We start from the raw sequence: 14,503 nt of genomic DNA, 5'->3' as shown, positions 1-14,503 counted from the left end.
AGAAACCCACTCAAACTGGGCTGCGCGTCTTGGAGCCCCCACATCTAACCCTCTTCACCATTCTCAGGGAAGAGTGAGGTAGAGGGTCGGCGACTGTGGCCCCCCTGGCACCCGCCTTCCTGAGGCAGGTGCAGTGACCTGGGACAGACTCTGAGAGCACTGCATGCTTTCGTGCTTCAAGATGGGCCGGGGCTGGGCTGGACGCGGCCTCCAGAGCCAGGCCAGGGGGGATGGGCCCCAAGGAGGAGATGTCAGCCCTCGCCGCCCCAGTGACCCCGCTTCATCACTCACCCGGAGACACAGGAAGAGGTGCTGGCAAGAGCGCAGACTGTGCAGGGGCGCGGCCTCGAATTCCTCTCCGCAGGCAGGGTCGAGAGTGGGCTATTTTCCCAAGCCCCGGAAAGCGGAGGGCCCTCCTGACACCGCGGCTACTGCCCTGACCACAGGGGCAGCTACTGGGGGTGACCGTCCCCAGAGTGTCACTGGTCGGGGAGGAGGTGGGGCTTGACGCCACCCACTGACCTCAGGCCTGAAAAGTGGGACAAGCTGGTGATGAGAAGTGGGGTCCGAGCGGAGATTGGGTTTTGCTGTTCTCATCGGCCTGATCCCAGGCTCCAGCCTCTCCGAAGGGCCTCACCGGCCTGTCTGCAGCTCCTGGAGCAGGGGCCACGGGCAGCCGGCAAATGGGTGCTTGGCCAATGCACCCAATGCACAGGGCCCTTGGACCCGGAAGGGGTCAAAGGCTAAGTGGGTCCAGCTGTTGGGGACGTTCTGAGGTGAGGAGCAGCAGTGAGAAGGCCTGGACAGAGCTGTGACCTTCGAAGGCTAGCTGAGGCAAAATGGGGATTTTGGTGAGATGTGGGCGCACCCCCAAGGGGGCACTGTCAGAGGGGGAGCAGGGAGTCGTGTTAGAGACCTGAATTCATGGCCGGTGGCTTCCCGTTCCTGCCACCTCTGGGTGCCTGCGCTTCCCCTCCCGTGACAGGACCCTGAGGCCCACCTGTTAGGCGAGTGTGCGGGAAAGGCCTGGATTCACCGTCCACACTCCCCTTGGGACGGGGAAGAGGAGGGAGGAAACAGGAACCGATGAGGGGAATGTCACGTTTCCGAGACGTGATTATGTTTGTTTGCAGGGGTGGGGGGCTCCGGGGCAGAGCTCAGGGGCCCGAGCAGCCACTCCAGGCAAGAGTGGACAAACTTTGGTAGATGAATCCGTGCTGGGGCCCAGGAGTGCTGAGGAGCTTGGGGGTCCATGAGGTACTGTGGCGGGTGGGGGCGCCGAGGTGAACTCAGAGCCTGAAACAAGCAAAGAACAGCTTCTTTTCATAGGGAAGAGTTTTGGGGCCACGCCCGGTATTGTTCAGGGCTTACTCCTGACTCTGCACTCAAAAATTACTCCTGATACACACACACGTGTGTGCACACACATGAACATACATGTGCATGCACACACGCACACACATGAACATACATGCGTGCACATGAACACACGTGCACACATACATGAACACATGCACGCGCGCACACACACACACACACACACACACACACACACACACACACACTACTCCTGCTGGGAAACTACCTGCGGTTCCAACTGCCTGTCAGGCAAATACCCTAATGGCTCTACCGTCTCTCTGGCCCCCAGAGCAAAGGTTGGTTTCTGCTAAGGACCGCGGCAAGCCGTCTCCCCAGCTGCTCGAGATGGAGTTCTCCAAGAGGAAGTTTCCAGATGTTTCAAAGCCTGTGTCCAGGGGCTGGAGCAGCAGTCCAGAGAGCAAGGCGTTTGCCTGGCATGGACTGAACCAGGTTCCATTCCTGGCACTCCCTCCGGTCCCCTGCACCTGCCAGGAGTGATTCCTAAGCACGGAGCCAGGAGCAAGGCCTGAGCACCATTAGGCGTGGCCCCAAATTTAAAAAAAAAAAGAAAGAAAGGCAAAACTTGTGTCCAAGTTAGAGGCAAGGCTGGGTAGTAGGTGGAGAGGCCCATGGAAGAAGGAAGTCAGGTCACCCCTTCGCGTCCGTCCGGCCATCCCGCCGGTCTCCTGAGGAAGGGCTGGGCTCCCGGTGCCCTGCTCTCTGGCAGCCGCCCCGCCTCTGTTTTCCTCATTAATCGGGGCTGAAGCCTGCAGACGGGGCTGAGCCTGGTCCAGAAACACTTCAGAGGCCCCCAACAGCCAGCCCTGTGATTGGATCAACAAGGCAAGGTCGACCCGAGGACAGACGGCGGGGGGTCTGGGCAGAGGGCACCAAATCCTCAGTGGAAGCCAGGACTCTTGGGGGCCCTGCTGTGTGCCCGGCCATGCGAGGAATCTGACACCTTAAAACCGTGAGGCCAAGAAGGCGAGTGTCGGCTCAGGGCGCGCCATTTTCCAGGCTCGGTGCAGGCACACAGTGCTGTCAGCGGCCTCGAGGAGTTTACACCAGAGCCTGCCTGCTTGCAGACGGAGACGCCGAGACACGCACTGGGTAATTAAGATCTAGAATGGGGGTGGGGTGGCTCAACGGGCAGTGCACGTGCTCTCACGCAGGAGGCCTAGGTGTGATCCCCAGCACCACAGGGTTCCCTGAGCAGCACTGGGAGTGACCCTGAGCATAGATCTAGGAGTAGCCCTTGAGCACTGCTGGGTGTGGTACCAAGCATGGCCACCCCACCCCCCAGCCCCCCCCAAAAAAGAAATATCTGAAGTAAGAGACTTGTCAGTTGTGGGGGAGGCAAGTATGTAGCTCAGTATCCCATATGAGAAGGAATGAAATCTGAACTGCTCTCTGCCAGTCCAGGTAATCTGCCCCTTCCTTGTGCCTTAGTTTCCCCAGCTGTAAGTAGGGTGGTTACTTAAAGCAACAGAAATGTTGAGGTGTGGATGAGGCAAGAATGTCATGCAAGGCTGGGCAGACTCATCGCTGACGTCCATGTCTGAGTCGGCCTCCCCACCCTCCCCACAAAGGCAAGGTCGAGTGAAACAGCCAAGGTGGGGGCCAAGGCTCCCCAGCCTTCTTCCGAGTCCATCTTGAGAATCTGGTCACTCGGATGCTTGTCTGGGGATTCCAAGTCTATCCACCATTCCTAGCCACCAGGCCTCTGCTAACAAGCACATTGGCCTGCGTCGCTACTCTGAGGATCTAGTGAAGGCTGAGGAGGCGAGAGGAGCCGCCCAGTGGGGCCAGCCAGGCTTCCCGTCTGCAGTGGCCCCGTGTGCACTGAGAGGCTGGAAGGCCATGTGCCAAGAGCCTGCTGAGCTAAATATTGGCTGCAGAGGGGACGTGCCGGCACGAAGCAGGTCTGAGAACCAGAATAAAATGGTGCAGAGCGTGGCTTCCATTGCTGGTTCCGTGTTCAGCATAGCTCCACCTTGTGAGCATGTTGTGTGCAGACACCAGTTCATCAGCCCGAGAGTGGGCCTCTCTGAGGTGACGGGTTCCATGTTTGTGCACATTCTTGGATCCCAGAGATCCCTTCGGAACTGGTTGGTCTGGCCCAAGGGCACTGGTTTGTCTAGTCCAAGGGCAAGAGGCGGGTTGAGGGGGGTGGGTAATCAGTGGATGTCTGAATGGGCATTCAGACTGGGGGCAACTCCAGTGCCCATGTTGGCACCCTGGGCATTGATGAAATTTCTGGGCATGTCATTAACCCGGTACCTGACTTTTTTCTTTAAACTCCAGCCAGGCGAGGCCCAGCAGGCTACAGCCTGGAAAGAAATGGCAGATGCTATTGAGACCCCATGGGAGACCCCAGGAACATTATAAGAAGGATGCCTCCTTCTCTGCCCACGGGAGGAGGCTCGGCAGCTGCATGGCCCCAGCTCCCTTCGTTGGGACTAAGTGTGTGTATGTGCAAGGTTAACTCTCAGCAGCAGCTTCCAGTCATTGTCACTCACTCACCTGTGATTCGTGCACCAGTAGCAACAGCATCGCCTGGAAACTAGTTAGAAACGCAAAATCTCAAGCAGCTGGAGAGATAGGACGGCGGGTACTCTATTATCTCTCTGGCCCCCAGGCAAAGGTTAGCTTCTGCCGAGGACTGCACCAGGCTGTCTCCCAGGCTGCTCGAGGTGGAGTTCTCCAAGAGAACTTACTCCTACTTGCCTTGCATGCAGCTGACCCAAGTTCGACTCCTGGCATCCCATATGGGCCCTTGAGCACTGCCAGGAATAATTCCTGAGCACAGAACCAGGAGTAACATTGCCAGGTGTGACCCCAAAACAAAACAAAATAAAAGTAAAATCCTGGGCACCATTATAGATATAAGGGATCAGAATCAGGATATTAACCGTTTCTCAGCATTTTGATGCACATAATTGTGAGAACAAGGGTTCTTGGATGCAGGCATTATCCTTTCTGGCACCATCTTTGCAACAGCTACTAAGTTTTCATTTCCTGGAAAGTTGGTGTAAACAGGTGCTCAGTACATCTGTGATCATTTGGGTTAGCTTTTTGTTTTCAAGTCCTTTCTGTTTTGTTTTTGGGCCACATTTGGTGGTGTTCAGGGATCACTCCTGGCGGGGCTTGGGAAAGCATATGTGGTGCTGGGAATCGAACCCAGGTTGCCACATGTAGGTCATGCCTGACCCACTGTATCATCTCTCTGGTCCCAGTTTCTGCAGAATAGAGCTGCAGAAATGACCCATGCTCACACAGACCGTCCCCCAGCTCCCTCAAGAGTTAACAGCTTACGGCGCGTGTGCTGCTTGTGTCTACACAGCTGAGCATATATGGTGCCTGAGCACATGTGTCACCTGCATGTCCCCTCTTGAGAGGGGTATCAGGGGGCTCTCCGCCTTTGGAGAAGCTCTCGTTCTCTCTTGAGCATGTTCCTCTCCACCACCCTTTCTCTCCCTTCTTCCCTTTCCTCAAAAAGCCTCCAAATAAAAATCTGTTTTTACTTCAAAAAAAAAAAAAAGAGCTAACAGCTTTCACAACCATAACACGATTACATGGATAAATAACATGTAAATAAAAGTAAGTGCATGAACAGAAGCGGGAGATTCTTTCCTGAACCTCACTTCCTCTTCAAATCTCATCTGCTCATCCACTTTTTGCACGCCCTTTTCCCAACCAGGGACCCTTTTTATGTTTACCTGCTGATTCTCTTTAGTCTGCAGCAGTTCCCTGGACATCCTTCTCTCCTCACCTTGACCTTCAGCGCCGACTGTTCAGTTACTTCTCAGTGTCTCTCAGTGGACGCTCTCTTGTGCTGAGACAGACGTGCATTTTAGGTAAAAGTATCACAAGAGTGATGTACCCTTTTTGTTTTCTCATTTTGCTGTGTGTGGGGGGTAACAGTAATTTTTTTTTTAATTACTGGTGAAGTTAACCTTGACACTTGGTTGTGTTTACCTGCCTTTTCCCACTGTGTTTCCCTATGAAAAAAAATTACTACTGTCCTTCCCTTTGTAATCAATAATTAGCTCCTTTGAAGGGAGATTTTGGGGGTAGTCACTCCTGGATCTATGCTCAAGGGGCATTTTTCATAGGCAACCAGGGACGATATGCCGTGCCGCGGATTGAACTAGGTTTGCAAACACAGCCACATGCTCGGCAAGTACCTTAATGCCTGTACTATCCAATCCAAGTAGAATTTTTTTTAAAACTATGAAAATATCCTGCTTCTTTTCAAAGTTTCTCCCCCTGAGTATAGCAACCATCATCACTACTGGACCTGACCTACAGCAATCATTGCTCTTGTCTTTGCCTAAGGGTGATTTTGTATTTCCCTGACCATATGTGTATTTACTAATGGGGATTCTTCTGTAAACAAGAGCTGGTCCTTCTCCCATACTTCCTTTTTCAATTATTTTTCACTATAATAGAACTTCTGACTCTCTTATTCTTTTTTTTTCTCATTCTTCAAAAAAGCTTCATGTTTATTTTGCTCTCTGGCTCTGTGCTGTGCCTTCAACACTTTCATGACAATTTTCTGCTTCTCAATAAGGAGAGCACGCTTGGTCCTGTCTCACACACATTTGGCACACGTGGATCCGCCATAGGCCCAGCTGACATGCTTTTTTTTATTTATTTATTTTTTTATTTTTTTGCATTTTGGGTCACACCCAGCAATGCACAGGGGTCACTCCTGGCTCAGGAATCACCCCTGGCGGTGCTGTGGGATGCTGGGATTTGAACCCAGGTCGGCCACATGCAAGGCAAACGCCCTACCCGCTGTGCTATCACTCCAGCCCCTGCTTTTTTGTTTTAAATAGCCGCTTCAGAACTTTAGGTCTCACTGCCCAGACTCCTCGAAACCGGCGGGGGCACATGCCACACGCAGACTTCGGTGCCTTCCCAACCTTTTTGGTATACAGGTAAATAATTCTGTTTCCAGGGGTTCAGGACAGCCGGGTCTTGGAGGTCGTGTTGTAGGAGAGCCGACGGCAGTATGTCAAACGCTGCACCATTCTGAAGGCCTCAAAGACACTGTCCTGGGAGAGGCCTGACTCTCCTATTCGATGAGTTCTGATCTAATGTTACTATTATTTTACTTGTTGTTCAAATGACTCCATCCACAGGCAGCTCCCATAAGATGGTCCCTGTGTTCTATGTGAACCATCCTTTTCTAAGTTCTTCCTTATTTGGGGGACCACAAAACGTTTTGGTCCTACTTTAGAATAACTAGATGCTACTGTGTAAAATGATGCTCGTGGAGAAGACATCCTCTCTGTGATTTCTCGTCTGGGAGGCTGCACCAACTCCGTTTTCAGCTGGGAGGAGAAATTAAAGTGAAGGACCTCTTACTTCACTTCTTTTTTTGTTTGTTTGTTTTTTGGGTCACACCTGGTGATGGCTCAGGGGTTACTTCTGGCTCTGCACTCAGGAATTACTCCTGGAAGTGTTTGGGGGACTATATAGGATGCTGGGGATTGAACCCGGGTTGGCCATGTGCAAGGCAAACGCCCTACCTGCTTGTACTATTTCTTCCGCCCTTATTCCACTTCTTTATGAAGGTTAGGGGAAGCTTGAGAAACTTCTTACCCAAGCAAAAACAAACCTCTATCTGTGGAAGTTGCAGGCTGAACAATTGCTCTGCCCTAAAAGTACTTTCCCATCTACTAAGCAGAATGAGGCAATGCTTAAAAGCATCTTTGCTGGAGCCCAGAGAGATAGTACTGGAGTTAGGGTGCTTGTCTTGCTGGTAGCCAACCGTACTGCACATCCTCACATTCTAGTATTGAACCACCAGCCCCGTTAAACAAGTATTATAAAGAGGAAAGAGAGGCCCTCCCTCTCCCCAACACTGCTTGGGAGACACCCCCAAAGAGTGCATTGTGAGATGCCTGTGTTTGAGCACTAAGGGGCTGGAGTAGCAGTACATGTGGCTGATCCAGGTTCAATCCCCGGCATCCCATATGGTCCCCCCTCCTCCTGCCCCCCCTCCTCATCGTGCATGGCCAGGAGTAATTCCTGAGTGCAGAGTCAGGAGTATCTCTGGGTGTGGCCCAAACACTAGTTCTGTTACTTATAGTAACTCCCCTATGCCTCAGTTTCCCGTAGGTAAAATGCAAGTTATCCTAGCAGTAGTTGCCATGGAATTGTGTAATGACGGTGAACTTAAATAGTTAAATTGCTTAGAACACTCTCTGGAATATGTAAATATTCCATAACCTTTAGCCAGAAGTTTGCAGCAATGAACTCTGCCTGCTGAACTGATCCGGCAATTATCTATTGAGCCTTGTACCACGCGCTGTTAATGAGTCTTAGGGTCCCAGAGCAAGCAAACAGTCCAAGATTCCCTAGCGCTCATATTCTCCCGGAAATACAGAAGTCCAACCCCTACAAAAGACTGCAGTTGAGGCCAGCAGTGAGAAGATAAGAATCTCTCTGCTTTTTGGCAAAACCATTTACCGAAATTCTCAAAAACTCAAGTGTTGGACACTGGCAACCAACCACTCCACGATATCATAGCGTTCTATTGCTCTAGTCACAGCGATTGGTTTAGGCAAGGACACGTGACCCAAACAGAACCTAGCAAGACTGTGGCAGGACTCCTGATGGTCGAGTGCTAGAAGGGGGTGTGGCCTAAGAATAAGCCACACCCACGACTGGAGGGCGTCTCAGTGCTCTGACTTAACGAGCATCCCCTGAGTTAGGGATGGTCGGAGCCTGTCCCATTCTGGCATTTACAGCTACACAAGCCAAGACATTCCCTTTATTCGTTTCTGGAAGACTCCTGAACTAGCTTTGATATTTCAGAAAATGAACTCTAAACCAGGACCAGTCCCCATTTTGAACCTCTATTTTTGCTCCAAGTACTTCTTAATTTCCTGCTTTGCTCCCAACTTTAATCTCTCTCTTCTCTCTTGCTCCTCTTCTCTACCTTCTCTCTGTCCTCCACTTCCCTCGCTCCTCTCCACTCTCCTGCATCCTACATCTCAGCCCTTCTCCATCCTCCATCCCACCTCTGACCCACCCACCCTTGGAAGGCCCTGCCAAGGACTTTTAACCAGCCTCCCCTCTCCCATCCCCTATGCTGGACTTTCTCCCTGCTGCTCACCTCACCCCACACCCAGGCCTCCCCTTTTGAAGCAAATCTGGCAGAACTCCCAGCTTCAGTCTTGCCGTCTGCGGTCCTAACGGGTGTGAGGCTTCTCCATGCCCAGAGACCAGGGGTAGACTGCCAGGGGCAATCTCCCACCCTAGAGAGGTCCCCTTTGATGGACTGATCTGTTCCTGGAGTCTTCATGCTACTCCTGGTCTGGGGGGTGTCAGTCTTGACCGAGGATTGTTGGTGCTAGCAAAAGGCTGGGTGTAAGAGGCCGACACGAGAACTCAGACCCCCCACTTCCTCTCAGAAGACTTCCGGCCCCTGTTTCTGGAAGTCCAGCATTGGCTCCATCACGTCATGTCTGGTGCCCCTGTGCCCCTCTAGCCCCCTCACACGTTAGCTCTCCCTCAGCCTCGCCTCCATAATTGACGGGTGTCTGTGTCAGCGAAAGCTGCCATAACAAAATACCACAGACTCGGTGGCTTAAACAACGGAAATGCGTCCTTCTCTGTCTGCGGGCTGAGAACTCCCAGATCAAGGGGCCAACAGACCCAGAGTCTGCCGAGAGCCCTCTTCCCGGTTTGCAGATGGCTGCCTTCATGCTGTGCCCCCGGGGGGCTCCCAATGGTCAGTCCTACAAGTCATGACCTCGTCCAAGCCTCCTTCCTTCATCTCCCAACATCGTTACGTTGTAGCACGTCAGCCACGCTGGAGGTGGGACACAGACATTGGAATGAAGCTACTGGCCTAACGCCATGCCCTTTAAAGCGAGCAAGGTGGAACGGGCGAGTCCGAGAACAGAGACACGAACGAGGGAGTGAAGAAGCTGACGCTGACCGTCAGACAGTCCCGGAGAGGGCAGCACCGGGCAGCACCGGGCACAGGACTGGGTACAGCAGAGGGAAGCAGGTGCCCATGCTACATAAAAGCCAGAGCAATAGCGCAGTGGGTAGGGATTTGCCTTGCACGTGGCCAACCTGAGCTTAATTCTATATGGTTCCCCCCAGCACCGCCAGGAATAGTTCCTGGGTGCAGGGCCAGAGTAACCCCTAAACATTGCCAAGTGTGGTTCAAAAAGAAAAGAAAAAAAAAGCCATGAAGCTGGAGCTGAGACTTTCACAGAGCTCATTAACTACCTACAAGAACAATCTTCTTGACGGACACCCAAGGACAGTAGAGACAAGGGCTAGGAACATTGCTCTATGGTTGGAAGCCTGCCTCATGCGCTGGGGGAGAAGGCAGCTGGGACAGAGAAGGGATCACTAAGTCAGTGATGGTTGGAGGAGTTGCTTGGGATGGGAGATGTGTGCTGAAAATAGATAAAGCACCAAACGTGATGGCCTCTCAGCATCTGTATTGCAAACCATAATGCCCTAAAGTAGAGAGAGAGTGTGAGGGAAATTTTCTGCCATAGAGCCAGGGGGAGGGTTGGGATGAAGGGGGCGGATGCTGGGCACATGGGTGGTGGAAAATGTGCACTGGTGGAGGGATGGGTGTTCGATCATTGTATGACTGAAAATCAAACATGAAAGCTTTGTAACTGTAGCTCATGGTGATTCAATTAAAAAAATTAAATTAAAAAGAGAATGAAAAAGAGAATGAAAACTGCAATTAAAAGAAAGAAATTTTCTTTCTCCACCTTTCAAAGCCTTGGTGCCTATTGCTTGGATGTGGCCAGGTTTGGCAGCTGAGACTGTGCCCAGGCGTATCCCACCCTCAGATCAAGAATTCACACTGGTGGGGCTGGAGTGATAGCACAGCGGGTAGGGCGTTTGCCTTGCACATGGCCGACCCGGGTTCAATTCCCAGCATCCCATATGGTCCCCCGAGCACCGCCAGGAGTGATTCCTGAGTGCAGAACCAGGAGTAACCCCTGTGCATTGCCGGGTGTGATCCAAAAGGCAAAAAAAAAAAAAAAAGAATTCACACTGGGGGGCTGGAGTGATAGCACAGCGGGTAGGGCATTTGCCTTACACGCAGCCGACCCGGGTTCGAATCCCAGCATCCCATATGGTCCCCTGAGCACCGCCAGGGGTTATTCCTGAGTGCGTGAGCCAGGAATGATCCCTGTGCATTGCCAGGTGTGACCCAAAAAGCAAAAAAAAAAAAAAAAGAATTCACACTGGCTCCACCATCTGGTACAGCCACTGGGAAAGGCCCCCAGGGTCTGGTGCCTTAGTTGGGGGGGGGGCGGGGACGGGGGCATGGGCAAGGTGCGGGAAGGAGGAGGTGGAACTCCCCAAGTTCCCCTCCAAATCCCCTCCAGATCAGGCCTCTGTCTCCCCTGCCCAGGCTCCCCTTCTCCACCTCTGCCAGTGACTCGATTTCCCCAGCCCTGGCTCTGTACTGGCACGGCCAAGCCCGGGACCCCCCCTCCCCCACACCACTCAAGGGAGCCGCAGCGTCAGCCAGGACTCGCAGCTCTGGACGCAGAGCCACGCTTTGTTTTGGGGGGACCGAGGCTCCGGAGAGCGCACAGGGCTGCATGTGTGCCGTGAGGGGGCTGCGGATGAGAAGCAGATGTGGGAACGTGGCCTGTCCCTGCTCCAGTGCCTCGGACCCACCTTGGAGAACGTGTCCCCTTCCCTGGCAGAAGGCCGGCGGGCAAGGTGCAGGGGGTCCTGTGGGGACCCCAGCTCAGGGCCTGACTGCCCAGCCGCTGACCCTTCTTCTCCCCTTTCCTCTCGGCAGACAAGCGCTTCCCTCTACGTCGTCCATCCCCCCCACCCCCCACCCCCGCCCCACCCTGGCCCTCTCGGCTGCTGCCCTCCTGTCTCCCAGTCTCCCTCACTCGGGCTCTTTGTCTTCCTGTCACTTCCTGACTCTGTCTCTTGCGCTCAGACGTTCTCTGACTGCATGTCTGTGCTCTCTGGCTCTCACTCCCTCCCTCATCCTGGCCGCTGCCCAAGGCCGGTGCCCCTGCCCTGCGCCGGAGCCGGCTGCCAATGGGCTCGGGCCCCTGCGGTGAGGAACAGGAAGAGCAGGCCAGGCTGAGGGCAGACAGCAGCCCCGGTCCCATGAAGGAGGCGATGTGAAGCCAGAGAGGCCTCCTCGGCAGGCAGGCAGGCCGGGGCCAAGAATTTCTCACTCACCCGCCGGCCTGGATATTTAGTCTGTGCTGGGGAGGGCAGGTGGCAGCCAGCCTGCAGCTCCCGAGTCTGCGAGGGCTGCCCTGCCACAGCCCACCCTCCGGCCTGAGGTCCCCCCTTCAGGGTGCCACCTCTCTCCCCACCCCAGTGGGCCCTGCCCGCTCCCGCCCGGGGGCCCAGGGCATGCCTCTGGGGAAGAGGAGGAGGACCCGGGGAAGGGCGCAGGGCCAGAACGCGCTGTTTCGGCTCTCCAGAGAGCCAGAGCCGTCCTGCACTTCCCGCCCCGGGGGGCCTCCCAGATGTGCCTTTCCCAGCTTGTCTGCAACACGCGAGAGAGGCTCCGCCGCCGGGGTCTCTCGAGGGCCTGAGTGAGGGCCTTGCGGGGCACTGTCCAGAGGCCACGGCCCTCCCACACATGGGCTCTGCAGACAGGCCTGCGCGTCGGTGCCACGCGACGGCGGGGAGGGCAGGTGACGGGTTTTGAAGGATCTGCACGGGGGCTGCTTGCTGCCTTCCCCAGGGCGGTGGCGCCCCGCCACCAGGGCTGCACTGTGCTACGCCCGCGTGTGGGCCCCCAGGAGCGGCGGTGAGTGTGGCAGCTGAGCCCTGCCTGGTTCTGGCAGCCCCTATGCGTGGCCCCGTGTCCGGGCTGATGCCGGGCTAGGCGGTGGGCGTTGAGCGGTGAGCCGGCAGGAGCCTGGGTGACAGCAGGGACTCGGTTTCAGAGCTGTCCATGAGGCCCCAGCAAACAGGGAGCTCACGGCTTGGGCAGCCAGCAGCAGGGGACAGGGCCTGTGTGTGGCCTGCGGCACGGCTGCCCCCCACCCCCCCGCCATTCCTACAGGAGTTCAGGGATGGTTCCGGAAGGTGACTTCCCTCTGCCCCTTCCCCAGCTGCAGGTGTGAGGTCAGACACCTCCGTGAGCCTGGCACGTGGAGTCTCCCTGCTTTGGATTCCTGCTTGACACCACGTCCTTGCCAGGCTCCTTTTCCTTTCCATTACCGCCCCCTCCCAGGGAATTCCTAAGAAATTGTTGCTTTTACGCAAATGCCCATAGCAGGGTCTGAGAAATGCTGCATAAACATTCGGAAGTGTCCTCCTGAGCTGGGGGGCCCAGTCTCCCCAGCGCTGCCCCTGGCCAAGGCGTCCCCCAGGCGCCTCGAGCCCTCGAAGGAGCAGAACGGTGTGGGCTGGGTACGAGAGCTCCTGGGCTCAGGAACAAGGGAGGGGGGGCTCAATGTCCTCCATTCAGAAGGCCACAAGATGGTTTTGGATTCACCATGAACCCTTGCCACCTCCCCCATTCCCAGCCCTCCTCCATCCTGCGAGGTTAGCCCTTTATTGTCCCTCTACCCACATCCCATCCGCAGGAAATGGCAGACACGGATGCTGCCAGAAGCACATCTGATGTGCCCTGGCGGGGGGTCGGGGGGGCTGGATTTTATGACACTTATGGTATTGCCTCCTTTTTTTTATTTTATTTTTTTTGTTTTGGTGCCATACCTGGCAATGCTTAGGAGTTATTCTTGGCCATGCTTAGGGATCACTCCTGGAGGTGCTTGAGGGACCACGTGGGATGCTGGGATCACACCCTAGTCAGCCGCATGCAAGGTAAGCGCTCCACCTGCCTTTGCCCCCTAAAGGTCCTGGCTCCACAGTCACTTAATTTGAAAAAAAGTGTGTGTGCAGTTCTCACACATGCTAGTGCTCTTCCGCTGACCCACACCCCTGGTTTGGCTATCCAAGTTTTATTTTTATTTTATTTTTATTTTATTTTATTTTTTTATCCAATTTTTAAATGTGATTTTGTTCCTTTTTTCTTTTAGACCACACCTGGCAGTGCTCAGGACTTACTCCTTCCTGGCCCTGGCTCTGGGGTCATGCTTTACCTGCCATCCTTCCTCTCTAACCCTGGTGCTTGAAAGTCTTGCGTTAGCAGGTAGTATAAAATAAATAAACTAGCAAGGAGCCAGTGAGCAGGACACTGACCTCAATGACTAAACTCCTGTGCTCCTGTGAGGCACGCACACAGAATTTTTTCAGTTTCTATGAACACACACTTATGTGTGTGTGTGCACATGTGTGTGTATGCATGTGCATAGACCAGTCCTCTGTGTGTGTGTGTGTGCACACATGTATGTAGGGTGGCTCTCAACCATCCTGGGCTTTCCCTTTCTTTGTGCCCCTACCACCAACCCACCAGGCCAGGCTGAAGAGAACCGAAGGGGCCTGTGGTCAGGGTCACTGTTAATTTGGTCCCCAAAGCTGGACTTCATAACTGGACGCATCAGGATTCTGGCTCCTTTCCTTTCACATGTTCTTGGTTTAAGTCGCCCCCTTCATTTCGGAACCAAAGTTTTTCCGGAGACAATTCTGGCTTATGTCTTGTTAAATAGAGGGTTTAGCTCTGCCCAGGCCACGCTGGTTTCGGGGACCAGATCTCCCTCGGGGCACTCGTGTCCTAGACAAAGGCCAGGAGGCAGAGGAGCTGGGCGGATTCCCACCGCACCGAGCATGCACGCAGGCTTTGGCCTGCCTCCTGCCCGCTCATTAGCGCTCCCCGCTCCCTGCTGCCAGGGAGCTGCTCTCCCGGAAGATGAACCACCAGGCCCCTTCCTGTGCACAGCCCCCATCTCTCTCTGTCTCTGTCTCTCTCTCTCTCTGCAGCTGGCCAGGGTGAGCTGGGAAGTCACCGAGGCTCCTGATGTTCCCGCCAAGTGATGGGGTCGGCGCCCTCCTCACTCTGAAGTTTAATGGGGCTCCTGGCAGCGCAGTGGCCTTGGCCAGACCGGCTCCATTTCCGACAGGGGTCTGGAGCCAGGAGACCGATGTGGAGGTGGAGGGGCACCTCTTGACCTGCAGAGGGTGGTGGGAATCCCAGCTCTGCGCTGAGGGGGCAGCAGAGGCCTTGGGAGGCACTGTTGACTGGGTCTGG

At 54.6% G+C, this 14,503-nt stretch overlaps 1 pseudogene; it reads right to left on the bottom strand.

Annotated features, from left to right (window-relative positions):
- Positions 1-736: 736 nt before the first annotated feature.
- On the bottom strand, positions 737-6,395 carry LOC101543663 (60S ribosomal protein L34-like; annotated as a pseudogene).
- Between the last annotated feature and the right edge of the window lie 8,108 nt (positions 6,396-14,503).

This window comes from Sorex araneus, chromosome 3 (assembly GCF_027595985.1).
Source record: "Sorex araneus isolate mSorAra2 chromosome 3, mSorAra2.pri, whole genome shotgun sequence".
NCBI lineage: Eukaryota > Metazoa > Chordata > Mammalia > Eulipotyphla > Soricidae > Sorex > Sorex araneus.
This window is presented reverse-complemented; position numbering and strand designations above follow the sequence as displayed.